The sequence below is a fragment of the Mus caroli genome, unplaced genomic scaffold (genome assembly GCF_978045245.1).
Source record: "Mus caroli unplaced genomic scaffold, Mus_caroli_1 scaffold_3, whole genome shotgun sequence".
NCBI lineage: Eukaryota > Metazoa > Chordata > Mammalia > Rodentia > Muridae > Mus > Mus caroli.
In genome coordinates, this window is record NW_028227258.1 from 2185442 (window position 1) to 2212009 (window position 26568).

General features: G+C 42.1%; 1 long non-coding RNA gene and 1 pseudogene across 3 annotated transcripts in view; one reads left to right on the forward strand and one right to left on the reverse strand.

Annotated features, from left to right (window-relative positions):
* LOC110291435 (uncharacterized) overlaps positions 1-11036 on the reverse strand; it is a 34449-nt gene extending 23413 nt beyond the window's left edge. The window contains exon 1 of the long non-coding RNA XR_002377560.3: positions 10809-11036. This is a non-coding gene — a long non-coding RNA (uncharacterized LOC110291435). The remainder of the gene's footprint in view (positions 1-10808) is intronic.
* A 145-nt stretch (positions 11037-11181) lies between these two features.
* Positions 11182-25930, forward strand: LOC110291266 (snRNA-activating protein complex subunit 5 pseudogene; annotated as a pseudogene). Of its 2 annotated transcripts, XR_002377546.2 has the most exons (3): positions 11182-11433; positions 12539-12621; positions 13496-13862. The product of XR_002377546.2 is annotated as an snRNA-activating protein complex subunit 5 pseudogene, transcript variant X2 (transcript). The 2 variants fall into 2 exon arrangements; XR_003836168.1 differs by lacking the exons at positions 12539-12621; positions 13496-13862 and adding an exon at positions 23371-25930 and having other exon boundaries at positions 11186-11433.
* The last annotated feature ends 638 nt before the right edge of the window (positions 25931-26568 follow it).

Below are 26568 nucleotides of genomic sequence, written 5' to 3' on the forward strand. Positions count from 1 at the left end.
TGTTGCTGGCTCTAGTTAGCATTCTTGTCATTGTGAGTGCTTACCCCCACCCCCATAGCTATGGCTGTCACTTACTTCCTCTTGTTCATTTCCCTGATACCAATATCACTTGAGGCACTTCTACATACAAAGGAGATAGAGCATGCAGTAAAAGTAAGTATTTCTTATTAACGATGTAGGGCAAGGAGAAATTGTGTGTGTTGGTTGTAGACGACTACTTCTCACACTCTAGAGTCTATTACATAGAAACATTTTTGCCATTGTTATTGTGAGTCAATGTGCTAAGTTGACTTAGCTCACCACATTCTACCTGTGGGTATTTGGTGCATGTCTTCATCACTCAATGCTCTAAGCTCCAACATCCTTTTCTCCCAAATAAAGATATTAATAGTCTCTCTCCCAGAGAATTGCAACCATAACTAAACAAGTCAGTATGAACTCCACTTTGAACAGTGCTGGCCACATGGCAAAGATTTTAATAAGGTTTTTTCTGATTTTGTTATTTCTCCCAACACTCTCAAAGAAGAGGCTACAGGAAATAGAAAAAGTGGGGAATCCAGAAATAACGGGAACAGTGTTGAGTCTCACCATGAAATGGAAAAAATTCCTCCCTTTCCTTTTCTTCCTGTTCATGTCCTTCTTAGGTTTATATTAACCTGGAAGAACTCACTCAATATGGTGCTACTCTGTCCACAAGCTCATTGCATGTATATTCGACACACTGAGCAACCAACAAACAGTTTGTAATTGCGGATGGAATGCTGGGGGCTGGAAAACAACTTTAGGCAAATCATCCATGGTGCTATTGTACAGTTGCTTATAATGCAGTGGGAAATGACAGGACAAGAAAGAACCAATTGGTTATCTGCCAATCCTCAAATCAGAAAATTGAAGTGTCTTAATCCTAGGAGCCAGAGGACACCTGTGTTGAGAAAGTGGTATTTGTGCTAACACAAATATCAACACGGAAATTGATCAGGTAGAGAGGCCAGGCTGCTGTTGTGTCAGAGACGTAGAAAGTTCTAGACAGATGCAGGTTGGTGTGTTACATGTGTCTTTCTCCTCCTACGCCATCTGTGTTGCTATAGATAACAGTGACTATTTGCAGAAGCTTAAAGTCAGCTTGTATAGGCCTTGGATTTTCTTTCTCAGGTTTCTCTGAAGTAAGGAGACACTGATCAGTAATCAGGTAAAGTCTTCCAAGTTCCAATGAGCTTCACTTTTAGGAAGACAGTATTTGAACAAGAGGACTCCCACTCTGTTGCTTGGTTCTTAAAATAGACATCTGTAAGTGGGAATTGCAACTCGCATGATGGTATTGCTTTACTGGAAGAAGTCACAGGGGAAGAAGAGATTAATTAATGCCAAATATATATCTCATTACCTGAAGGAGAAGTTATTTCTCAGGCATGCTGTCATGGGCAGTAGCATAGAGAAATGTGATTTAGTATCACTAGAAACACAACCATTCACTATTCACTTAAAACTAAATATTAATAATATTTCCTCTTTATGGGAATCAAAACTTTGAAACCCTGCTTGGGAAATGAGTTTCAAATTCTGGACTTGCACTGAACAGGAAGCAGAGTTTTCAGTGATTCCTCATTGCTGAGCTGCATCTTAACCTGGATCAGGTCCTCTTACTGAAGTTCCACTCCTGGGTGGTCAGTCAGTGCTTAGAACACTTTGTCTTAGGCCATGTAATGACACATGACCACAGGAAGCACAAGAGACATTAAGCTCTATGGAATCAAGGAATCTTCAGTGCTACTGAAGTAGATAGTAGTCTCTTTCAGATTAGGTCATTAAGTTAACATGAAGCACAGACATGCCTGCCAATATCACATGTGTAACAGCTTAGGCTGAGTTAATGGAAGACTCATTAGTACCACTTTAAGTGGCTTTGTAAATGTGAACCTTCTTTAGACATTTTGTTTGTTTGTTTGTAAAGTTTACAGCTGAACTCTTACAGCTCACAAGGCTGAGTTCCTATACTCATTTGTTTGAATGCCTGACTATATCGCCACTCTTAATGGCTCAGAGACTACTGAAAATAACAGTTGATATCTTAATTTCAAGGATATAAATATAACGGTAGGGGAGATAGCTCAATTAGTGAAATGCTTGCAAGGAACCAAGTTAGAGTCTCCCAAACAACATGAAAAAAAAGCCAAGAGTGGCCATATGCACTTGTAATTCCAACTCAGGTGAGGGGGAGACAGGTGGATCACTACTAGGCTTCACTGGTCAGCCAGTCTAATCTACTAGGTGAGTTTCAGCCTGTGAGAAACCTGGTCTTAAAACAAAACAAAACACCAAGAAAGAAAGAGAGAGAGAGAGAGAGAGAGAGAGAGAGAGAGAGAGAGAGAGAGAGAGAGGAAAAAAAGGTCTAATGGCACTTAAGAATGACATCAGAAGTTCTCTGATCTCCACAGACATACTTACCCACAGTGTGTGTGCACCACCCAACATGCTCTGGTGCACACATGGACACACACAAAGAAATACATGTACATCTCCCCCTCAGGTTCAAACATTAGTTCCTATGAAAGATTTGGTTCCACCTGACACTGAAATCCAGATAGGAACATGTACAGAAATCTGGATCAGTTTCCAGGGAAGTCAGTGTGATCTCTATTTTGCTATTTCAGTAAAACCAGCTTCCTAGGAAAGCAGTAATTGAAAATAATAGTCGCAGATGGCCAGTGGGGACATAAAGGGATATCTAAAGATTAAACCTGTCTCTCTCTCTTTCTCTCTACCCAATGAGGCTGCTGTGTGCAGTAAGGATTCATTTCCTGGCCCTGTGGAGACCTCCAGGCCCTCCTGTGGGGTCTGCAGAGTGACTGGCAAATAGAGCTAGCAATAGAAGAATGTTATAGGGATATTTTAATCATTAGGGGCTGAGTGCTATAAACAAACTAGTGATTCAGAATATCAAATGATTGTAGTCAGACTTTTATTAGAGCTGAATAGAAAAAAAAAGAAACCAAATTATCCAGACACTATTGAACTGCATGTTGACAATTGTATTTAATAATTATTTTTTATTTAAAATTTGTAATATTTCTTAGATTGATGATGACATGCCTGTATTTGCTACATCCACCCCAGTAGTGACTCGCATTACAGGTTTGGAAACCTGGAAGCAGCCCTGAGGCAAAGAGTTTCAAGGAAACTCAGCCTCCTGGAACCTTGGCATTCCCATAGCTAGAATGCCCCAGATTTGTCCCTGCAATATTGTGGAGGGTCTTGCATGCTTTCTTACAGTATTTTACTGGATAAAGGTTAGAAATCTCAGGGCAAGCTTAGCAAAGTATACCTAGAATCTTCAGTACAGCCAGGTATAGTAGGCTACATTGCATATTAGAAGCAAGTTGGTGAATTCTTCTAACAAATGGAGATTCCCTACAGATACTTAAAAGAATAGCCAAGTTACTCTCATATGCAAGAATTTACCAAGGCCTAGGAAATAGGGAGGTTGTGATATTGCATTATTCATGAGAAAGTCTGCTAGAGAAGAACCTCCTGGTGCTAGCTTTCACAAGGCTCAAAGGAGTAGCACAAATTGTGACTAGGGTGTGAAATCCTTACCTGTCATTAGCTGACCCTAGGCAGAGCTGTTTTATCTTTACTGTAAATATTACCTGGTTCCTGTAAGTCCTTTTGAAGTCATTCCTTTGTTTTGTGTCAGGTAACTTCAATGTACTTTGCCTGCTGTGACATCCTACCCCTTTGTTTTCTGTATTATATAAGACTGGTGTTTGCTTTGTGACATTACACTCAGATTCAACACAATCTCTCCTGTTCTGTCTGTTTGTCACTAGCCGACTCTATGCCCATCTGTCCGAGGCCTTGATTCCCACGGATTGAGGAGGGCCCATTGAGCCCCGGTCCATGGCATGTATTGTAACCTGCTTTCTTTCTATCATTCACATGTCAGGAAAGTCTGTTATTCAAAGAAATTTTATTGAGCTTCTTGAATGACTATAAACTAGCTGAGGCATCACAGACAAAGAGTATCATCTTTACTCATATTGCCAGATCCATGCTATAAGAGCAAAAACCTCACCCTTTCAGCAAATAAGGCCATTCTCCATAGACTAGCTTGTATTAATATTAACTCTTTATACTGATCATTTGTTTACCATCAACAAACAGGCATTATATATGAAGCACTAGGTGTGGTTGCACAGTATCATAACCTAACACTCAGTAGACAGAGGCAGGAGGAAGGAGGAGTGCTGGAAGTGTGAGGCCAGACTTGTCTACATAGTGTATTTTAGATAGGACTGTAGTATGAGACTCTCCCCCTCTCTCTGCCTTTCTGGAAGTCTCAAATATACATACATACACACATACATACATACATACATACATACATATATACATACATATATACAACACACACACACACTATATATATATATATATATATATATATATATATATATATATATAATGAAATAGTAATGGATCAAGATAATATACCGGTAGGAATATAATCAAAGTTCAGAAGAGAAAGTTCAGAAGTAATTCATAAGAATTCACTTAGGGATTTAGTACATGACAGATGAAGTGTCACAAGATGGGATGAGAGAGATTATTAGATAAATTGTGCTCTAAAACTGGTGTTTGAGGACAAGATCAGGTTGGGTTTCTCACTGCAACATGATGAGATTAACTCTATAAGAGTTGAACCATATGATATAAAAGCAAAATAATTTAAAAATGAATGGATTTTCACACAATGTGTTTGATTTGCTAGAAGGCAGTCACTCTTAGCTCAAGGGTTATTGGTGATGGATAGCTACTGGAAAGGGAGAGTCAGTTTCCTTCAGGGATGTGACCCCTGAAAGATACTCATGCTCTCATAGATGACCTAGGCACATACCTGCAGCACTAAATGGATCCAGTGGGTTAGAAGAAACACATGAAATTGGGGGAAATGGTGGTGAGAAATATGGGAGGAGAAGGGGAAGGACGGGGGTGGATTTGATCAAGGTACTTTCTATGCATTCATGAAAGTATCAAGCAACAAAATATATATGTAAACATACTATCTGAAAGCAAATGATAACTTGATTGTGCCTTGTCACTGTAAATAACACCTGATCTGAGGGAGGAGCAATCCTGGTCACTTGAGTGTCACATCCACCCTGACCAGCAGGAAAGACGCAACACCACGTTGTCCTTCTTCAAGCAGATTTATTCAGGAACACTTCACATTGCAATGCAGGAACGGGAATCCCCCGAACAACCCCGGGGTGTGCCTTAAATACCCTACTGACTCCTCCCAATCACCTCAGTCACATAATGGCAGTCCATTGGTTCACAGCAAATGACGACACCTCAGGTGAGCTGATGAGGCATGGTGTTTGTGCAGTGCAGGCAGCTGGGACGTAGCTAAGTCTGAGGTAATGAGGAAGTCAGGTGCAGGTCATAAGACCTGGCAGCCATCCCAGACGCCATCTTGGGGCAGCGGCTGCACCTGCTCCTCACATCTCCCCCTTATTTATTATTTTGGCAGAGAGAATGCCTGTCTTAGGTTGACCCCTGCGATAATGCTCCTTACCCATCATTGGGAGGACAGACAGCAGTGGTCTGGTCCCTGTCTTAGGTTGGTAACACCTCCAGGGAGTCTTACCCATCATTGACTACTTCTCTAGCATGCCAAGCCACACTTGAGAAGATTGTCCCAGCTCTAGGGCTGCAAAAGCTTGAATCAAGAGTGCCTGCGCACAGGCATGCCTTTTTTGCATACGGCAAATGCACCACAGGGCCATTACTCCTGTGGCAATACAGATGATTGCCAGTCCTCCTATGCCAGTCCATTCCTTGAGGTATGATATTGCTGTGACTATGGCATCGGTAATCTCAAAATATCTTTTAGGTCTAAACAGTGTCATCACAGATGGAGCTTGCATCTGTGGAGATGTACCCTGGAGATGGCCAGGGTACAAATCTAGGCATACGGGTTATCACAGCCAAGGAAAATACAGATGCATTCCAATACATACTATAAAAGCAATTATCACTACTATGATTCTCAAAGCCAAAACACTCACAGAATTTTCAAACAAATCAGACCCGTTCCAATAACAACTAGCATTTCCCCAGGCCCCTCCCATTAGTATACTTAGAGGTGACAAATCAGTACAGCTTCCATTTACCCCGTGTAACAACCATACATTAAAAGGATTATTAGCCCCTCACTGTGCTGGGCTTTGATATGTCCAATTATAACCTGCAAACGTTTGATTATGCATGGTACTGATGTATGGAGAAAAGGTAAAATACTTTTTAACCGCCCAAGCGGCCTTCCGGAATTGACATCCAGTCCACAGAGGCAAAGAGTCTCGTATGCCTCTGCAAAATGGGGCCCAGCGTGGTTGGGGTAGAATGCTAGCATTGCCCTTGGGTATGCTCGCAGGCCAAGTTCCTCTGATCCAAGTAGCATTAGCTCGGGTTGAACTATTAAAAGGTCTATCCAACCATGCAGCAGTCTGATTACACAATTGCATTCACGCACTATCTTGAGAAATATTTACAATAAGCTGAAAGCATAATACCCCTTGCAGGGCAAGCTGGAGAGGTTCAGTCACCGGTGCCACTCCTTCATTATCAGGTAAAAAGGGTAGCTGTAAAGATGTATTGGAGGTATAAGCAGGGCCATTATCAGTTTTTAATTCTTTGGGTTGACCCCAAGCGCCCCATGCTTCAAAGCAGTGAGCTATGGCATGACGGGCATTTTCTCCAGTATGCAAAGAAGCAAAAATGACTCCAGAGGCAATATCAATTGAAACATGGACAAACTGTAATTTTCCAAATTCGGCAAAATGAGTTACATCCATCTGCCAAATGTGTAGGGGGAGTAACCCTCATGGGTTAACTCCAAAGGAGGGTTGAGGTAATAAAGGAGCACAGGCCCAACAGGCCTTGACAATCTCCCTGGCCTCTGCTCGGGTGATCCCAAAGTGAGAGGCTAATGTTTTAGAATTTGCATGAAATTTAGAATGAAAATCACGAGCAAGGTCGAGGGCAGGACATGCCAGAAATACAGCAGCTTGTGCTGCCTTATCCACTATGTCATTACCCTCAGCCAATGGACCTGGTAACCCAGTATGAGCTCGGATATGCTGAACAAAGAAGGGGGAGGATCTATGCAATAGCAAATTTTGTAATTTACTTAATAAATCCCCAATGCTGGACCTAAGATTCACCCTACCAACCACCTCCAAGATAGCAAGAGCATTAACCATATATTGACTATCTGATATTAAATTAAAGGCCCCTGAATGTTGTTCAAAAGCTTTAATCACAATCTGTAATTCTATAACTTGCAGTGAGGCAGGGGGGGATTGTAAAACTATAGGCGCAGAGCCTTGAACGAAATAGGCTCTGTATCCTGACTTTGATCCATCTGTAAAAATTAGAGGAGCCCCTTTCAATGGTACTCGAGAGGTAATCACAGGAAAAATTACCAGGTGAGCGCTACACAACTGTAAAATAGGATCTTTGGGAAAATGATTATCTATCTTGCTTAAAAAACTGCATTTTAAAACTGCCCAGTCATCTACAGTGGCAGACAACACTTCAACTTGTCTACTATCATATGGTACAATAATTTTATCAGGAGGGGTGCCAAAATGCTGCATGCATTACTGTAAACCTAGCAATGCCAATTGGGCAACTGAGGCAGGATAATAGGATAACACTTTGGCGGGGGAAATTTTAGGATGGATCAATAATAAAGGAGCCCCTTGCCAAAGGGCTCCAGTAGGTTGATTTTCTGATGGCAAAATACATAATGATATAGGAAGATCAACCTCTCTCCTCTTTAAAGCAGCAGTTTGAATAGCCTTCTCTACTAACTTTAAGGCTTCCCTTCCTTCTTCTGTAAGAACTCTCTCTGAATCCAGGGCTGTCGCTCCTGGCAAGATGTCATAAAGAGGTTGCAATTGCTTATTTGTTAGACCCAGATAAGGCCTAACCCATTGAATATCTCCTAGCAACTTTTGAAAATCATTTAAAGTCCTTAGATGATCAGTTCTGATTTGAATCTTCTGTGGAGTTATATATCTTTCTTTCTTTTTTTTTTATTACATATTTTCCTCAATTACATTTCCAATGCTATCCCAAAAGTCCCCCATACCCCCCCTACTTCCCTACCCACCCATTCCCATTCTTTTGGCCCTGCCATTCCCCTGTATTGGGGCATATAAAGTTTGCAAGTCCAATGGGCCTCTCTTTCCAGTGATGGCCGACTATTTTGCTTCCTAAATAATGGATGACCTTGCCCTTCTGCACCTTTTCAGGGGTTACTGTAAGCCTTCTCTTTTGTAGGTGTTGCATGGTCTTACTATATGCCAAATCCAGCATTTCCTCCATCGGTGCTGCCAGAAGGACATCATCCATATAATGATAACATTTTATTCTGGGGAATTCCTGTCTAACCTCATATAAGGCTGCATTTACATATAGCTGACACATAGTGGGACTATTGGCCATACCCTGGGGCAAAACAATCCACTCAAACTTCTTATCTGGTTCTTCATGATTTATAGAAGGCAAAGTAAATGCAAATCTTACTGCATCTTGTTCATGCAAGGGGATGGAAAAGAAGCAAACTTTAATATCTAAAACTATCACTGGCCATGCTTTTGGAAGCACTGATGGTAAGGGCAAACCTCTTTAAATAGGTCCCATAATGACCATTTGTTTATTAATCTCTCTAAGATCATGTAACAACCTCCATTTCCCTGATTTTTTTCTTTTTTTTTTTTTTGTTTTTTTTTTTTTGTTTTTTGTTTTTCGAGACAGGGTTTCTCTGTGTAGTCCTGGCTGTCCTGGAACTCTGGAACTCACTCTGTAGACCAGGCTGGCCTCGAACTCAGAAATCCGCCTGCCTCCCTGATTTTTTCTTAATGACAAATATGGGGGTATTCCAAAGAGAAGTAGAGGGGCTAATATGGCCCATCTGTAACTGTTCTTGAACTAATTCTTTAGCAGCCTGTAATTTCCCTGAGGGCAAAGGCCACTGAGAAACCCATACTGGATCCTCAATCTTCCAAGTAATGGGTATGGCCTCCTCAGTGACCCCTAGGAAAAACCCAGTCCAGCACGACCTTTCTTTGAACTCACAGGAATAGGGGATTTTCTGCCCTGCAATTGAGGCCTTAATCCTTTTCCAGGCTGATATCCATAATCCTGCATAATTTGTTGAGCTTGTTGGCTATAAGGCAACTCATTTGTCAATTTATATCCCATTTCTTGCATCAGGTCCCGTCCCCAAAGGGAGATTGGAACAGGGAGCACATAAGGCTGAAAACAACCGGAATGGCCCTCCTGGTCCTTCCAAGTGAGTCTGCATGAGCTCACTTCGGGGCATTTGGCCATAGCCCAGGCCTCTCAGAGTTTGTTCTGACTGCTGACATGGCCAAGCTGATGGCCAGTCCTTTATGCTAATTATGCTTTGGTCAGTGCCAGTATCAAGCAATCCTGAAATAGCTTTTCCCCCTACCTGCAATACAAGTAGAGGTCTCTCATCAAAGTCCATGGAGTAGTAAATTGAAGTGGCTCCCATAGAACCAAATCCTCTATTCCCTCTTTCTTTCTTTTTTTTTTTTTTCTTTTTTTTTTTTAAGCTGTCTTGAGCAGAACACAGGCTGACAGCTTGTTTTTGGTTTTTTTTTTTTTTGTTTTTTGTTTTGTTTTTTTGTTTTGTTTTGTTTTTTTTTTTTCGAGACAGGGTTTCTCTGTGTAGTTGTGGCTGTCCTGGAACTCACTCTGTAGCCCAGGCTGGCCTCGAACTCAGAAATCCGCCTGCCTCTGCCTCCCGAGTGCTGGGATTAAAGGCGTGCGCTACCACGCCCGGCTCCCTCTTTCTTTATCATTAGCTGGAAAGTTGGAATGACAACTTGGCAATAAGAGGAGCTGTGCAATGATTGCCAGGGGAAATGGCTACAATTCCCCGTGGTGAGGAAACCATAATCTTGACCTGTCCAGTATAATCTGAATCTATCACTCCAGGATGTACAACCAGCCCTTGAAGGGTCACGGAGCTACGGCCCAGCAGGAGTCCTACAGTATTAGGTGGCAGTGGCCCTTTAAAATCAGACTCGACCTACTGCACCCCTATCCGAGGTGTGGAGGTGGAACAGAGGTTGAGCCCTGCACTCCCTCTTGTTGCTCTCCGGGGCTGTTCCACTGCATTGGCATTCTCAGGTTGGGCCACCCCTTGGAAACTGCCCCATATATTTGAGGGCCCTGGGGTCAGGAGCCCCGTCGTCCATTTTTTGGATGAGCCCCACTGTGAGAAATAGGCTATCCATTGATATCTTTCACGGAGCGACACTCATTAGCCCAATGATTTCCTTTCTGCAACTCAGCCCCGCACTTCTCCCTGTCCTTAATACAGTTACATACTAACTTCCATACCAGAAACACCCCCTTGATGAGGACCCCTTGCTCCTCGGCAAACTTCAGATCCTTCCCTAATTTCTCCCAACTAGGCCCTGTAAGATGCCCTGACACAGGGAACCATGGAGCCACCTGATCAACGGCCTTTAAAAAGTTTTCTAACGTCTCCTTTTTCAGCCCGATTCCTTTTACTTTCAACAAATCCTTTAATGCCTGACGAACAGACTGCCCTGATGTTGTGTTACCCATAACTGTTTTATCTTAATCATCCCTAACCGGAACCTTATTGTCTCTAACCGAGAATTTGAATCGTCCCACTTGCCTCAATAGTCCCTAATCTGGGAACCTTATTGTCTCTAACTGAGAACTTGAATCGTCCCACTTACCTGGGAGCTTTCCAGCCGGCTACTCTGACCTCTTGAAGTTCTGGACCCGCAGCACTCTCGAGAAGCAGAAGTCTCGGTACAGGTTCCACCACTTGTTGAATCCACCTTGACCAGCAGGAAAGGCACAACACCACGTTGTCCTTCTTCAAGCAGGTTTATTCAGGAACACTTCACATTGCAATGCAGGAATGGGAATCCCTCCCCACCCCAACAACCCCAGGGTGTGCCTTAAATACCCAACTGACTCCTCCCAATCTCTCCAGTCACATAACGGCAGTCCATTGGTTCACAGCAAATGACAACACCTCAGGCAAGCTGACAAGGCTGTTTGTGCAGTGCAGGCAGCTGGGATGTGGCTAAGTCTGAGGTAATGAGGAAGTCAGGTGTAGGTCATAAGACCTGGCAGCTGTCCCCGGTGCCATCTTGGGGCAGCGGCCGCACCCGCTCCTCACACTTGAGCTCATAGCTTAAGGGCACAGTCTGTTTTAACGGGAAAGCGTGCATGAAAGTGTGAGACAGCTGGTCACACTGCATCTACAGCCAGCAAACACCTCTCACTCATGAGATGGAGAAACAATGGAATTAAAATGGTACTGTATAAAATATCTACACAGCACAAATGCAGGTAAGAGAAGATTTCAGAAACAACTAAGGTATATGATGCACAGAAAATAAATAGCAGAATGTTAGACATAAAAATTTCACATATCAATAGCCACATCAGTAATTAAATGTAGAGAAAATAAAATGTCCTACTTAATATCAAAAATTGGCAAAATGAACTTTAAAGTCATGATCACAAAAAAAAAAACCACAATTAGATTTAGAGAAACTTAGACCAACCTTTTGCCAGACATGAAAATGCATTAAGATATTAGCAGCATAAATTCTATAATATCTGAAAATGTGTTTTCCAGTTAGCAAGAGTGGGAGAAAGAGATGGATTAGTGAAGTCAGCCATGGTGAGACAGGAGTTGTTAAATTTGTGACAATGTATAAAGGATGATAATAATAAAACTGAGCATTGATTCATCATTAATTCTTTTCATAGTTGGACAATAAGGAAGTTTTCTTTGAAAGGTAAACAAAAAAAGTATTGTGTCATCTCATCATTTCTGCACACGGGCTTTATACCCACATGTACACTGTGTTCAGTGTGAAGATGCAGAAGTGAAGATTAGGAAGCCTTTCTCAGCAAAAGCCTGATGGTGACTATTTAAACCCCTTTCAGTATTTGCTCAAATTTAAAGGCCTTGCCACTAAAGTTGGAAACAGAAACACCAAGACCTGGTCTTCAAAGGACTATTATGTACAAGTACAAAAAAAAGGCTTGGTTTAATTAAGGTGACCATAGACCCTTCCTCTTAGATTTATGTGGTGCACAAATATAGCTTACATATGTTGTGGATAACTTAATTGTCCATATCTTGGTAGTGTTGTTCTCCTGCCACTGGGTTTAATTACATTACATTATGATGGTAATTAACAGAGCCAAACATCATTACATCATTAATTGGTTTTATGAGGCTTTGGAGCTTTTCTGCTCAGAGCTCTTGCATTTAATACAAGCTCTCACCACTGTGAACAGTTTTCCTAGGTTTTCTTCAGCCACCCGGTTGTTAGGTAGATGGTGGCAGATTGCTTTGCATTCAAGCTGTGGGTGATACAGCTTGTACTACTCCTTGATGTCATATTCATTAGTCTTGTTTAATTGTTCTGTCTCAATGCAGATCTTAACGATTGAGGGCAGGCCTGCTCAGTTCATTCTCACTGATATGTCTGTGTGTGATTAACATAAAGGCAGTTGATAGTCGTAAGTATCCCAGGGTGTTTTGTATTGAATACTGATTCTTCTGGCAGAGGGATAGGAATGGAAATACACTGTGGTGAACCACTGTGGACCATAGTTGTGACCACAACCCAGATCTGTAGTTGGGTAATTGCACATCTTTCAGCAAAGCACTCTTAGCTGTATGTTTGTATTTCTTAAATGGACAGTGTTTTATTCCCTCCATCTATGGGTATACTTGAAAGCTACACTACTGCTAACCTGTGCAGTTTTTACAAGCAGTACATTTAGATACTACTTCATTCTAGGAACTGGTTAACTTCTGTGGTGTCATTAAATCAATCTCACAGCCACCATGGACATCAGCTTGACAAGACCTACAATTACCTAGGAGACAAACTTGAGAATGTCTACCAGGAAGTTCCTAAGTTAGGTTAATTGAGATGAGACAGTCACCTCAAAGGGGCAGCACCATCCCCTGAGCCTACATTGAATTGAGCACAATCATTTATATCTCTCTTCTTCCTGACTGTGGATACAATATAACCAACCCTCAAACAGTGAGAAACAAACACTATATTAAGTTATTCTTGTGAGGTATTTTGTCTCCAAAACAAAAGCAATGCAGTCTTCATTATCACAACCTTAGGAATAAGAATACTGGGACAAAATACTTTGTTTTGGGGAAGCTGTCTAGAAAAGGACATGTCTAGTATTTAAGTCTAGCTCTTCCTGATTTCAAAGTTAAGAACCATATTTCCCTGTTGCTGTTGACTCTGAAGAAGTTGGTACTTGATCATTCTGTCTCATATATTGAGTTAATCTGTAAAGCAGAGTAGAGCAGGAGTGTGGCATATAGCAAGGGAACTCTTATGTGTCTGTCGTTTGTACTTTACAGAAGAGTAAGAAATCGGTCATAGCCAGTGGAGCCAGGGAACTGACATGTTTGTTTGAGCTTCACTGAGAATCTTACTTTCTTCTGACTACTGTGAAGAGCACTGTTGTCAAGTTCACACCGTGACGACAGAAGAAGATCCCCAGATATCTCCCCAGGCTTACAACACTTCATCCACTGTCCTTTGAATCTACTATAAGTAAAAGTCTCTAATGACCATATTGTTTTTTAAGCTCTTCATTTTAGAGTACTTTTTATATTAATCAGAGAGTCACTAAAGCAGTGTTGAAGCTTCTAAATCCTGCACCCACCATCCTCTATTGTTACAATGTAACTATTGTGAGATTATTAAAAGGGAGATTGATTTCAACACTGTGTTAGTATCTATTGACTTCTGAATTTGGTCCAGACTTCCCTTGATTTTCTATCTTTCTTTTTCTTCTCTTCCAGGGTTGGTTTACAATCTCATGTTATACTCAGCCAAAAAAAAAAAAAAAAAAAGCAGTTTCCAATATTGAGTGGTAGTCATTAAAAAAATGGGCAAGGGTTGAGAGATGGTTCAGTATCTGCTCTTGCCTAGGACCCAGGTTTAATTCTCAGTACCCACATGGTGGCTCACATGTTACTGTAGTTGCAGGGCATCTCACACCTTCTTCTGGCCTCTGTGGACACTGTGCACATGTGATGCACTGACCTACATGTAGACAAAACTCCTATACATATAATATAACAATACAAGAAGAAAGGAAGGAAGGAAGGGAAGGAGGGAGGGATGAAGGAAGGGAGGGAGGGAGGGAGGGAGGGAGGGAGGGAGGGAGGAAGGAAGGAAAGGAGGGAGGGAGGGAGGGAGGGAGGGAGGGAGGAAGGAAGGAAAGGAGGGAGGGAGGGAGGGAGGAAGGAAGGAAGGAAGGAAGGAAGGAAGGAAGGAAGGAAGGAAGGAAGGAAGGGACAGGCCTCAAAATTAATTGTGGAAGTATGGGCATTCTCAGAATCAAAATGGAGTGCTTATGCAAGCTACCACCAAAAGCACACAGAGCTGAGACTAATAAAGGGCAGTCTCCTGTGTCACCTGATAGAAACTGTTCTAGATTCACAGAGGACACCATAATGTTGAATAAAAGGCAGTAGTCCTGTCCAGTGGCTCTCTTCAGCCTCATACTGATACCATTCTACTGTAGGATTGCTATTTCCAGAATGATGCATCCTCCTTACATTTGTCTTTAAAACATTTCTGAACTTCCATATGAATACAACACAATTGACTCTGATGTGGAGATGTCTGTGTTCCTCAAATATTTATCACCAGCATTAGTCTTGTAACTTAAGCTGGCAGGCAAATCATGGCCTCAGAATTCCATAAACAGAGGAAATCCCCTGTGGTTTCTCTAGGAAGAAAGAAGACAGGGAGAATTCATGAGTCAGCTTTTCTTACTGTCCTATTTCCTTCTCTGAAGGGTGAGATTGAAGAGATGAACATTTTTCATTGTGCTAGATGTCAGCTTCTGCTCCAGGGTCCTCCATGCCTGCAGTAGCTCTGGGTGGGGGGAGTACCAGTTGCTCCCCTGCAGAGTGTGTGCATCAATTTACCTCAGGGTTGACAGAGCAGAACAGTTTTGTTTTAGGATGAACATGTCAATATCTAAAGGTCATAATTTGACCTCTGTGCTATTTGTTGTTCTAGTTAAAGCACAAAGGCCTAATTAGCTGGTTGCACAGTCTGGAACAGAGGGCTTGCCAATGCTGTCCTCACCCACTGTTGGCTTCATTTCTCAGCACAGAGGGTTACAGCAAAGAGCTGTGTTAGTAGGACTTTCCTTGCCATGAAAACCAAAGAGAAGTAATGAAGGAGGAAAGATTTACATTGGCTTCAGAGTGTTCAGTACAGGGTTGTATGGGTCTTGCTGTTTTAGGATTGAGGTTAGAAAAAAAATTACCTTGGTGGGAGCATATTCGGGAGGAGAGTACTAAACTCGTGGTAGGCAGGAATAGGAGGAAGTGAGAGGGAGGGAGGAAGGGAGGGAGGAAGAGTGAGGGGATCTAGTGCAATGTATATAGGATGTATCTCTTTAGAGTACACCCAGCTTCCTTGAACTTGGTCTACTGCCTAATAAGGACCATTAAATTATGAATAAAGGATTAACTCATTTGATGGGACCAAATCTTCTGTACATGAGACTTTGTAGTTTATATCAAAACCACAACAATTTTTGATCTCTCTCTCTCTCTCTCTCTCTCTCTCTCTCTCTCTCTCTCTCTCTCTCTCTCTCTCTGTGTCTGTCTGTCTGTCTGTCTCTGTCTCTGATACAAGGTCTCTCTATGTAGCCCTGTCAGTCTTGGAACTAACTCTACAGATTGGGGTGGTCTCAAACTCACAGAGATTTGCCTGCCTCTGCTTCCTGAGTGCTGGGATTAAAAGTGTGCACCATGCCCATCTTGAAATTTATTTCTTTTAAAAGGCATAATAATTATGAAGCCTTTGGGTCTTGATTATACAGGGAGACTATCTCAAAAACAAAAAAAGGAAGGAAAGAAGAGTAAAGGAAGACACTCTGTAAAGTTTTGCTAACACCATGTTAACTGTATAATTAAAATCTGCATCTACTCTAGTGACAATGCATGTACAGACATGCAGGCAGATGTGTAGGGACCAGTATGCTCAAGACCTTCAAGACCTGGAAGATCAAGTTCTTAGCACAAAGGACATGTATTTGCCCTAGAGGGACAAGGAGCAGGAAATAAGAGACAAAGACAGGAGATCAGAAAACAAGGGAAAAGGGGAAGGGAACAAGATAGAGGGGAAAGGACACAGCAGTGTCTCTGGGTAGAGAGGAGACAGACAAGGCTCGTGGACAAATAAGTGAGACAAAGGAGCTTTTGATTGTTAGCTTTAATACTTTGATCTAGTCTACTTCTGACTAGACCTTTATAGTCAGCCTCAGGAGTCAGAAGTGACCAAATAAGGAAATAGACCTTGGGGGCTAGCTTTAGTAATATAATCAGTTTTTAAGAAGACAGAGGTAATGTGGGAGAAGAGCAAAGTCTGCCAGAGCCATGTTTGCCATGCTCCGACCACCCATGGTTCCTTCATGCACATATGCATGAGTATTCTAATGTAGCCCTTATATATATATATATATATATATATATATATATATATATATATATATATGCCTATCCAGTTATTGCTACATGATGATATATTGCTCATTGATGGCCCACATTATGTGTTAGTAACTCCATAAAATATGTATAGTACTTAATGTTGTTGTTGTAGCCTTGTTAATTTGTGCAAATGTCCTTTGCTCATGATGTTTATACAATGGACATTTGTACAAACATCATGATGTTTGTGTAATACGGGCATGCACACACATACTCCCATACTCCTAGTCTTGAAAAGTGTTATCCTCAGTGCAAACTGTTGGTTTCAAGAAGCCTTCAGGAGTAAGTCTAAGGATTGTTGGCATTCCCTCAGAGAAGGAAGGGGGTAGACCCTCACCTGAGTGTGTCTAACTGGCCCCCCACTCCTTGCCCCAGTCATTTGTATGTACTTGGGCCCTAATTGCAATGAGGAGGAGTGTCTAGGGGAGGGACTTGAACATATAGTCTGGGGAGGTTGGTTGAGGGGCTCTATCTGTGCAGTCATAGGAAGCTGTCATCTATGCTGGGTAGAGCCCTTTCAGTTGGGCAGCTCCACATGAGTCTGTTTTTGTAGAGTCCTGGCATGAAGCTCTTGGTAGGAAGTTCCCATTCCCAGTTGTGGGGCTGAGACTTCAGCCTGATGACTGAAACATGGCAATCCAACAGGGGAAGTGTTTGACCTCTGGACTAAGAGTAAGGCATGTCATACTGCCACCTCACCTGCTCTGTCCAGCATGTCTGAGTTCTTCAAAGCTCTGGGGGCAGGTCAGCTTTATATTCTGTCTTCTGTGCTATTCCACAAGTTGATTTTTCTGAAGGCAGAAGAATAGCTTCCTGATGCATCATCAGTGTGGAGGAGGGGCTGTTCTTCTCTTCAGCCTGGCAAGAGCTACCATAAAAAGGAGTAATTCGAGTTTCATAAGAAAACTGTATCTCATCGCTCTGCCTTGTGGTGACCTTTGAATCCTTCATCCCCACACATCTACTGTTACTCTGGCAGAGCCTGTGGGATATCCCCTTGTCTTGATTTATACTGTTCAGAATTTCAACACCAACAACTTGAAGTTTAGGCTATTTCTTTCTCCCCTTTCTTAAACAAACAAAAGTTAACCCAACTCAGTAATTTTAAAATCCACAGATAACTCACAGTTTCAAAATAAACCCTAATCCATGAAACTTCAACGAGGATTTGCTTGAAATTATGCGAGAACATTTGAGTATTATACAGAACTCAGGAAGATATGTATAAATTTGCTTGAGAACTACATTTTCCTCCAGGCTGGAGTTTGCCAAGAGAGTCCTGGGCTCCTGAGAGCACTTCTTATTTCTTGTCTTGACCTAGCCCTCAGTTCCTTCCTAACCTTAGGCAGGAATTTTGGATTAGAGCATTGGTTCTGAAGAGCTGTGGTGTGTTCATTAGACTGGAGTAGAGCAGATAGCAACCCACTGTACAGCCAGAGCCTGCATCTAAAATACAATCATACCTGACTAGTACCTTGTTTTAACTGTGCCTGTGTTCAGTTTCTGAAGTCACATGGTGACAGGCCACAGAGGGAGAAAGCAGAATATTGAACAGGGTCAGACACCAGGAGCTCATTTATAATCTATTAGCACAGGAAAATTTAACCAGGATCCATAATCTTCTAAGTGAAGCAAAATGAACATTAGGACCCATCCTAAGCAAACAAATTAGTGCTAGATTTGAATAAAAATCCACACAAAGATTCTAGGTTATTACGGCCAATTGAACCCTTTGCCCCTCACACCTTGATGTCCTGATACACTAAAGAACCTAAAGGTCAGGTTCATTTTAATGGTGAAATTACTTGTTGATGGCACTTTGGGGCAGGCCTAATAGTCTGAGTTTGATACACAGATCTCACAAGTTGTCAGGAAAGAACTCTCAGGAGAGAGTTGTCATCTTACCTTTACTCTTTTATGACCACACGCAAGTACCTGAATGCACACACAAAAACACTAAATAAAAAAATAATTTTAAAGATACTCTTTTCTGTTTTATTTCAGAATGTTCTCCAGCATCACCTACTTACGAATTGAGAGCACATTGTTCAACCTTTACATCGTCTGTGAAGATACTGAGTCAGACCAGGTGTTCTTGAGAGTTCTTGTAGCATTAACCATTCAGCACAGTTCTCACGCAGGAACACAGATGTCATAAGGGTTAGGTGGCACCAGCCTCACATCAAATAGTCCCTTAAGTACATGCACCAGAGTTGAACAATCTTTAAAAACACAGGATGGAAAAGGTCCAGAGAGGAGAGAGAAGAGGGTAAGAACTTGGACAAAGCAGGAAAAGCTCACAAAAATACACAAAATACACAAAATATTTACTACACAGATCATGTCTGATAGAGACATTTCTCCAAAGCCAGGTGATGTAGATGTTTGGTAGGTCAATGCTTCAGCTGGTATTCTGTAGAAATAAGTTCCAATAGATGTGTTGGCAAGTAAATGCTAGCAAATGAAGAGTAAATCTTCCTTCTTCCAATGTCCTTATGTAATTCTCCAGTGGAAGGTGTGGCCCAGATTGCTTGGATCTGGGACTTGTTTTGTCCCAGGCTGACCTTGAACTCAGAGATTTCCTTGCCATAGTCTACTGGGATTAAAGGTGTGTACTACCTTTCCCGAGCCTAAACTTTTCATTGCCACTATGCCTCAGGATCTCCATGACAAGATCCCAGGTCAGAAATCTGTGTCTTCCAGTCTCAAGATATGGATCACAGGCAAGTCCTCAAATTCTGGATTGTAGTTTATTCCAGATATAGTCACGTTGACAAGGAGGATTAGCTATTACAGTCTGAAATTCACAGAAATGGTGGATTAATTTCTAAAATTTCTGTTTCAGTTGCTTATTTTCAGACTTGAGCTAGTGGAAAAATATTTGTTTTGTTGGACTTTAACAGTACATAAAATACATGCCCTATAGTGCACACTCTCAGTGCCTTGGGGAAGATCCTATCTGCTACTGTGTTAAACATTAGCATCAGTACAAACTCATGATGTCAATGGTCAAGAAGAGCTGGTGTGTTATTTTGAGCTGGCTTTGAACTCTGTAGCAGTAGCAGTAGCAGTTTCAGCTAACCAATTCAGAGTGTTACCAGAGTAGTAAGGTCCAGGGCCATGCCCTGGTAGGTCTGAAGAGCTAGGCTCAGGTACTTCCTCAATATGTCAATTCAAAATACAACTAATAGTGAAAAGCTGAGAAAAGAGATTTATTCAATGGTCTCATTTAGAAGAAAACCAGAAAAGAAATCTAGTAACCCCACCTCCCCAAGTCCATTTTTAGGGTTTCATCATGAGGTCTGTGTTTAAACAGAGGGTAAGCAGCATGCCTAACAGTCAGGGCAAAGATGTAGCTCCTCCTGTCTTTGTCTCTGTTCTCATGTCTCTTCTGAAAAGTAGTCTGACAAGTCATCAGAATTGTGTGACCTCTCTTTCTGGTAGACAAGTGCCCCCTCTGGCTGACACCAGGTTCCCAGCATGAGATTTCTGGGGGAAAATACCAATTCCTGGGGTTCATTATCTTCATAGTCTGATAGCCAAAAGGAGAGGCACAAAGAATCCTGTCCCTCTTGCCTGGAAGGTTATAATTGTTTCCATCTCTGTTAAATGGGCAGTGGAAACAAAACACAGTGGGCCTTCAGTTCCTGAACATCATAGCTGCTCTTTTCCTTTCCATGTAGCATGTTTTTTGTTCATTTCATTGTATAGCATCTTCAGGAAGAATATATATAGAGGGAAACCCACAAAATAAATGCACCACTTTGAAATCTAGTCCCTAAGGTAACCAGTACTTCTAATTGATGTATATCCTGCTATACTCTGAAAACTACCACTGTGGCCTCAATTCTACTATCCATAAAGACATTCATTCAGCCTTGAACTTTAATCAATGCCCAGTATAATGAAAGCTGTGAAGGCTCTCTATACAACAGAGCTGTTGGTTTGGGAATGAGTTTGCCAGAGACTTGGGGAAACTTAGGTAAGCTGTTCTAAGCTGGTATCTCTTATTTTCATAGGTAATTAGAGGCAAAAGAATATGTTATATGACATAATGGTGACAATTTACATTAATGCCAGATAGATGGTAGGAAAACATCTTTATTGGAATGCCTGGGGTTGGTTGGTATTCTGTACCTAAGTGTACTTCAGTGGCCAGAACCTGGCAACTGTGGTTTTTCCTGTGTAAAGCAGAGTGGTATCTGTTTCAGCTGCCCAACGCAGATCTTTGCAGAACAAAACAGCAACAGAATTACTTTGAACTATTGCAGGAAGGATTACTTAATGTTCCTGAAATTCTAGTGATGCTTTGAAATCTCTGGATTATTTGTTTTTCTCACGTGAATGCTTTTGCGTAAGTCAAACTTTGATAGCTATCAACTAGATAGCAAACACACAGTGAGGTGTTACACACAGCACACATAGAGACTTTGTGTTTTCAGCTTTTTTACTTACTCACCCGATGGGAACAAGCACCTGCTGCCTTCCAGTAGTGCTGAGAGCAGTGGGGACTGACCTTGCAGGCCTTGGAGAAGAGGGAGAGTGAGAGCTGGAGGAGAGAAGGGGAGGGGGAGAGAGGCAAAGAGACAGAGAGACAGAGACAGAGACAGAGACAGAGAGATCTGTAAGACAGACCCACCCTCACACTAAACTTTAACCTTAGCTCCTTACATTCATAGATCACCAGTCTGAAAGTGAGGGGTAAGCTGAATAATCGAGCAAACAAAGTAATCATGATATGTAATGGCACCCTTCTAAATTATGCAGCATGACCAGAAATTTGGTCAATATTTTTATGAGAGTTGGAGGAATTATCTACTTATTTTCACATTCCATTCCATGTACTGAAGGACCCAGCTTGTCATTTGCTGTTAGTTTTCTGCAATTTCTTTTTGATGGCTTCTTCACCTATGTTTCTTATAATTCCTTGACTTTATTTTGATTACCATTGTGAAGTTTCATATCTCTTGCAAGTTGTAAAATTTTAATTGACACAGTGTTACTTTAGCAGTGGAGGCCCATTAAAAGAAAGCTATTTCCTCTTGGTCAAAAGAACAAAATCTACCTCTGAGAGGAGACAATTGTGTACCATAAACATCATTTATGGGACTCCATTGGGCAGGTCAGTCACCTGACCAAGGATAGGAGGAATAAATATTCCTTTAGATAATTGGCCCAGTTAAGGCTTCTATTGCTGTGATGAAACATCATGACCAAAAACAAGTTGGGGGTTAAAGTTAGGGTTAGTGTTTGGCTTGCTCATTCATATTTCAGTTCATCATTGGAGGAAGTCAGGACGAGAACTCAAAAAGGACAAGAGCCTGGAGGCAGGAAGTGATGTAGAGGTCATGGAGGGTGCTTCTTACTGATTTGCTCATCATGACTTGCTTAGTCTTCTTTCTTGTAGAACCCAGAACCATCAACCCAGGCATGGTACCACTCATGAAAGGCTGAACCCCCCCCCCCATCAATTACTAATTAAGGAAATGTCCTAGAGCCAGATCTTCTGAAGATATTTTCTCAGTTGAGGCACCCTTCTCTCTGATAACTCAAGCTCCTGTCAAGTTGACATAAAAACTGGCCAGTACAATAATGTACTTTTCTCTCCCAGAAACTGTGCCCCTGCAAGTCATCTCAGAGCCTTCTTGGTGTTCTCTTAGGTGTATTTACCTTTCTGACTCAAAAAAAAAAAGGTGACTAACCCTTAAAAATTATATATTTTTTCTATTTCTTGAAATTAAAACATAATTACATCATTCCCCTTCCTCTGTCTAACTCCTTTCCTGTACCCCCTTTCCCTTTTTTCTTTAATTGTTGATACATGTGTATATATCACATATATTCCTAAATATATAAAATATAGCCTGCTTAGTCTATATAACTTTACTTGTGTATATGTGATTTCATGGCTGACCACTTAACATTAGATAACCAATTGGTTAATTTTCCAGGAGGCCATTTCTCCTGCTTTCAACATTCCTTAGTTGCCTGTAGCTCTTTGTGTAGGGTTGAGGCCCTATGAGCTTTCTCCCATACTTGTGTACATGTCTGTTATCTGTTGGTGTCTGCATTGCTCAGGTCCTGCTTAGGCAGTCATGTTGGTGACCCTGCATCCATAGGTGTAGCTTCTAGGAGACATAATCTCACAGCACACCTCCTGCTCCTCCAGCTCTTACAGTCTGTATGCTCTCTTCTGCTATGGTTCCTGAGCTGATTTTGTTTTTTGTGTCTTTGTTTCAGATGTTGGCCAGCTGCTTCATCTGATACTCTGGACTTCTCCACTTTTTCTCTAAAGCTCCCTTCCTCCCTCCCGGCCACGGGTTTGCTGTCTGTTGCTTGTGGACAACCAGGCCTAAATCAGAAACAGAGGGTTTCTCTCCTTCTCTCCATCCTCTTTCTCCAGGCACCTGCCGAGATTTACAGTTTTCTTGCTCTGTTTTTTCTTTTTTAATTCTTATTCTGAAATCTCAAGCTGAAGATGCAAAATGTAAAATGAAAGTAATATCAAGGCATTCCACTTGAACGCTGTACAAGATGTACAACAAGTTTGAAGCCTGGATCCCTTGGGGAGTAGTTTTTATAAAGATTCACTCTTCCCTTGTATAATTTTAAAGCCAATCTAACCGCAAAGGTCACTTACTACGTAGGGGAGTGGTAGCTTCCTCTGCTTGTCATGGATTTACTTGCTAATGGAAGTTATTTTTTTTCTCTCACAGCTGGAATACTTTCCCTCAATCATCTTTGCTCTGTGTGTGATCTGGCACAGCTCAAGACAGTAACTTCAGTTCTGAATACTGATAGCACTGTATAAGGGAAGTGTAATACCATCTACAGAGGAGGAAGCACCGCTGACTGTCTTCATGTCCCTGAGATCACAGGTCCACAGTAATACCATCTACAGAGGAGGAAGCACAGCTGACTGTCTTCACATCCCCGAGATCACAGGTCCACACAGAACCCTTTTGACAGAATTCAAGGGAGGCAGACATTTCAACCACTGAAAAACCAAACCAAACCAAAATCCAAAACATGGGTTCCACCCTAGCCAGCCACCTTCAAGAACCACAGGTCTTCATAAAGTATTTCTGGCTAATGAGGACTGTGTTTACAGCTGAGTGGCAAGATCTACTAGTGGGTTGTGCAATCATTGGGTGACTAATAACACACTTATTTTGAAAATAGCCTGGAAAAGACTACAATGAAGTAGAATTAAAAAAAGTCAAAGCACATCATACCTACAAAAAAATGAATGTTGGAAATCACCAGGCATGGTCAGGAAAGAGATGACAGGTGTTTGTGGTGAGTTTGTGCATGTGAGAGTCAAGAAGCTCACAATCACTGTGCTCAGCACACACGGGGGTGACCTAAGAGGTGACGTTGGACCCTGACCAGGCCGTTGTACTGAGTTATGAGTAAAAACATTCTTCTGCATGCAGAGAACCAAAATAGGCTCTCGCTCTCAGAGGTGTCACGACAGGACACCTGAGAGCTGTGCAGAAGGCTCATCCAAGCAGTAACCAGATAGTAGCTGCAGTTGCAGCAGACAACAAGGAACAAGGCCTATGTACACTTGCTTTCTTCCTGCTGCAGAATTGAGCACACGTGGCACATACAGCCTACATCTCTCATAGCTTCTGTGACAGTGTTCTGGCTGTGGGCTTCTCATTTTCCATAGATCACCAAAATTTCTTGACCCCCTCCCCCCTCAAAAAAATTGTGCATCATGCTCGTGGCCAGCTGAGTAGTGTGGTTTTATTCAATGCCAGTGTCCTGCAGAAGGAATGCGTGCTGTTATCGGGAGCATCTTCACTATTCAGCCTGTCTCACACACTGCTGTTTAATATGTGAAGGGTCAGTGACAGTTGCCACAGAAAGAAAGCTTCAGTGTAAGGGATCTCAGAAAGGGAAGCCAGGGGGGATGTTGAGTCGACTGCAGGAGCTCCGCAAGGAGGAGGAAACCCTGCTGCGTCTAAAGGCGGCTCTGCACGACCTACTGAACCACCTCAAGGTTGAAGAATTAGCCCTTCAATCCATGATAAATTTTCGAGGAAGGACTGAGACACCGTCTTCTCAGCCTGCACCTGAACAGTTATGTGATATGTCCCTACATGTAGACAATGAAGTGACAATAAATCAGACTACACTGAAGCTGAGTACAAGGAGCCCTATGGAAGAAGAGGAGGAGGAAGAGGAGGAGGAAGAATCTGATTCGTAAAGGGGGATCAAGGGCAGGGTAGTTATACAAACTAAGTCTCAGGTGCTTCATCTCTTCAAAGTCATCTTGCAGGGCCTATGTGAAAGATAAACTTATGAATGGAAGAGGCTCAGCCCATAAAGTATCTACATTCAAATATGAAGACCTGAGTTTGGAGCCCCAGAATCTGTATAAAAACATAGAGTGTCACATGCCTGTAACCCCAGCACTGGGGATAGGAAGAACAACAGATCCCAGAAGCACACTGGCCAGCCCGTCTAGCCAAACCAGTGAGTTCTGATTCACTCAGAGACCTGTCTGAAGAGAACAGTTATAATGGCATAGAGGCCCAGCACATCTCAATCCCAGCACACGAGAAAAGGGATTAAATAGCAAGCTGCAAAAATAAAAATAAAAAATAAAAAATAAAAAAAAGGGAAGCCAGAGAGACTGGGGTTGGGGGGGGGGCAGTTACCAAGCAAAGCAACCAACAAAACAAGTATAAAACCATTCTTCCTTTAAATACACATTATTCCACATACATTCTAGACCAGGTACTGTGCTGGACCTGGGAAACTGACAAGGCTAAGACATGGTGCCCTAACAGGACATGGCTGGCAACTGGAGTGATTCTTAGAGATAACATTTCCTAGAAACAACTCCTGCTCACAGAACTTTATATACATTAATCTGATAACTTTAAGGGGCAGGCAGGAGCTGTTATTGATATTTTATAAATAATAAAACTAAGCCACACAGAGTTAATGCCTTGCCTGAGCACCACTGTAAGTGGCAGAGCTGGGGTTGGTCTTATCTTTAATGCATTGCGTTGGATCCTGCCTGAGTCTGGGACACAAGTAGGAAACAAACACTCAAGAAATGATACAGTTCAGCTGTGCACACACCACCTACAACTGACACAGAGACGACTGTCCACAGGGATGCGTCCTAGAAGGAGTTCAGAGGAGATGATCAGGGAAGGAGCCTCAGGAGAGCCATGTATAATGGAACAATGAGAGAGATACTGCACTTTGCCTTGTGGAAAGAGTGGTGGTGGGCATCCCAGGGGGTCAGGATTTCAAAGCTGGGGAATCAACTGGACTTTGGGGATGTGGTAATGCAGTGGGCTTGGGATCTCTGGAGAATACTTGAAATCAGAGAGTTAGAGGATATATAAGAGGCTGCTGGATCGGTCATCAGCAGAGGGTTGTCTGCCACTTTATGGATTCAAGTCTTGAGCCTGAAGGTTATAGAGACCTGATGCATTTTAAGTAAGAGGAAGCTGGGACAGCATCCAAGATTAGACCTCTGTGTAGTACCAAGGGCAGAATGGACAAGGATGGGCAGAGGAAAGAAGGGAGAAGGAGAGAAGAAATCTGAAGGCAGCTGCCATCACCAGCCAGGAGAGCACAAGGCAGTAATTATGGGCACTGAAGCCAAGGACTGAGAATGCTGCCGTTTGGAAAAGGTGCTGGGTATGGGATGAAATAGGAGTCAGGTTTAGGGTATTTTCAAGGACCTTGACTTAAAAACAGGACCACTAAAGAGAAGAAAGTCACAAGCAAGAAAAGAAAATCAAGGATCAAGGTCCCACTGAAGGGCTGAGCACAAACAGGACTTTGGGAAGACAGAGTAGGTATGAAATCAGACAGTGGGGGCACAGCTCTTCATGACTCTCTGCCTGAACCTGTCTTAATGTAAGTCTCTTGAAGAACTCAGG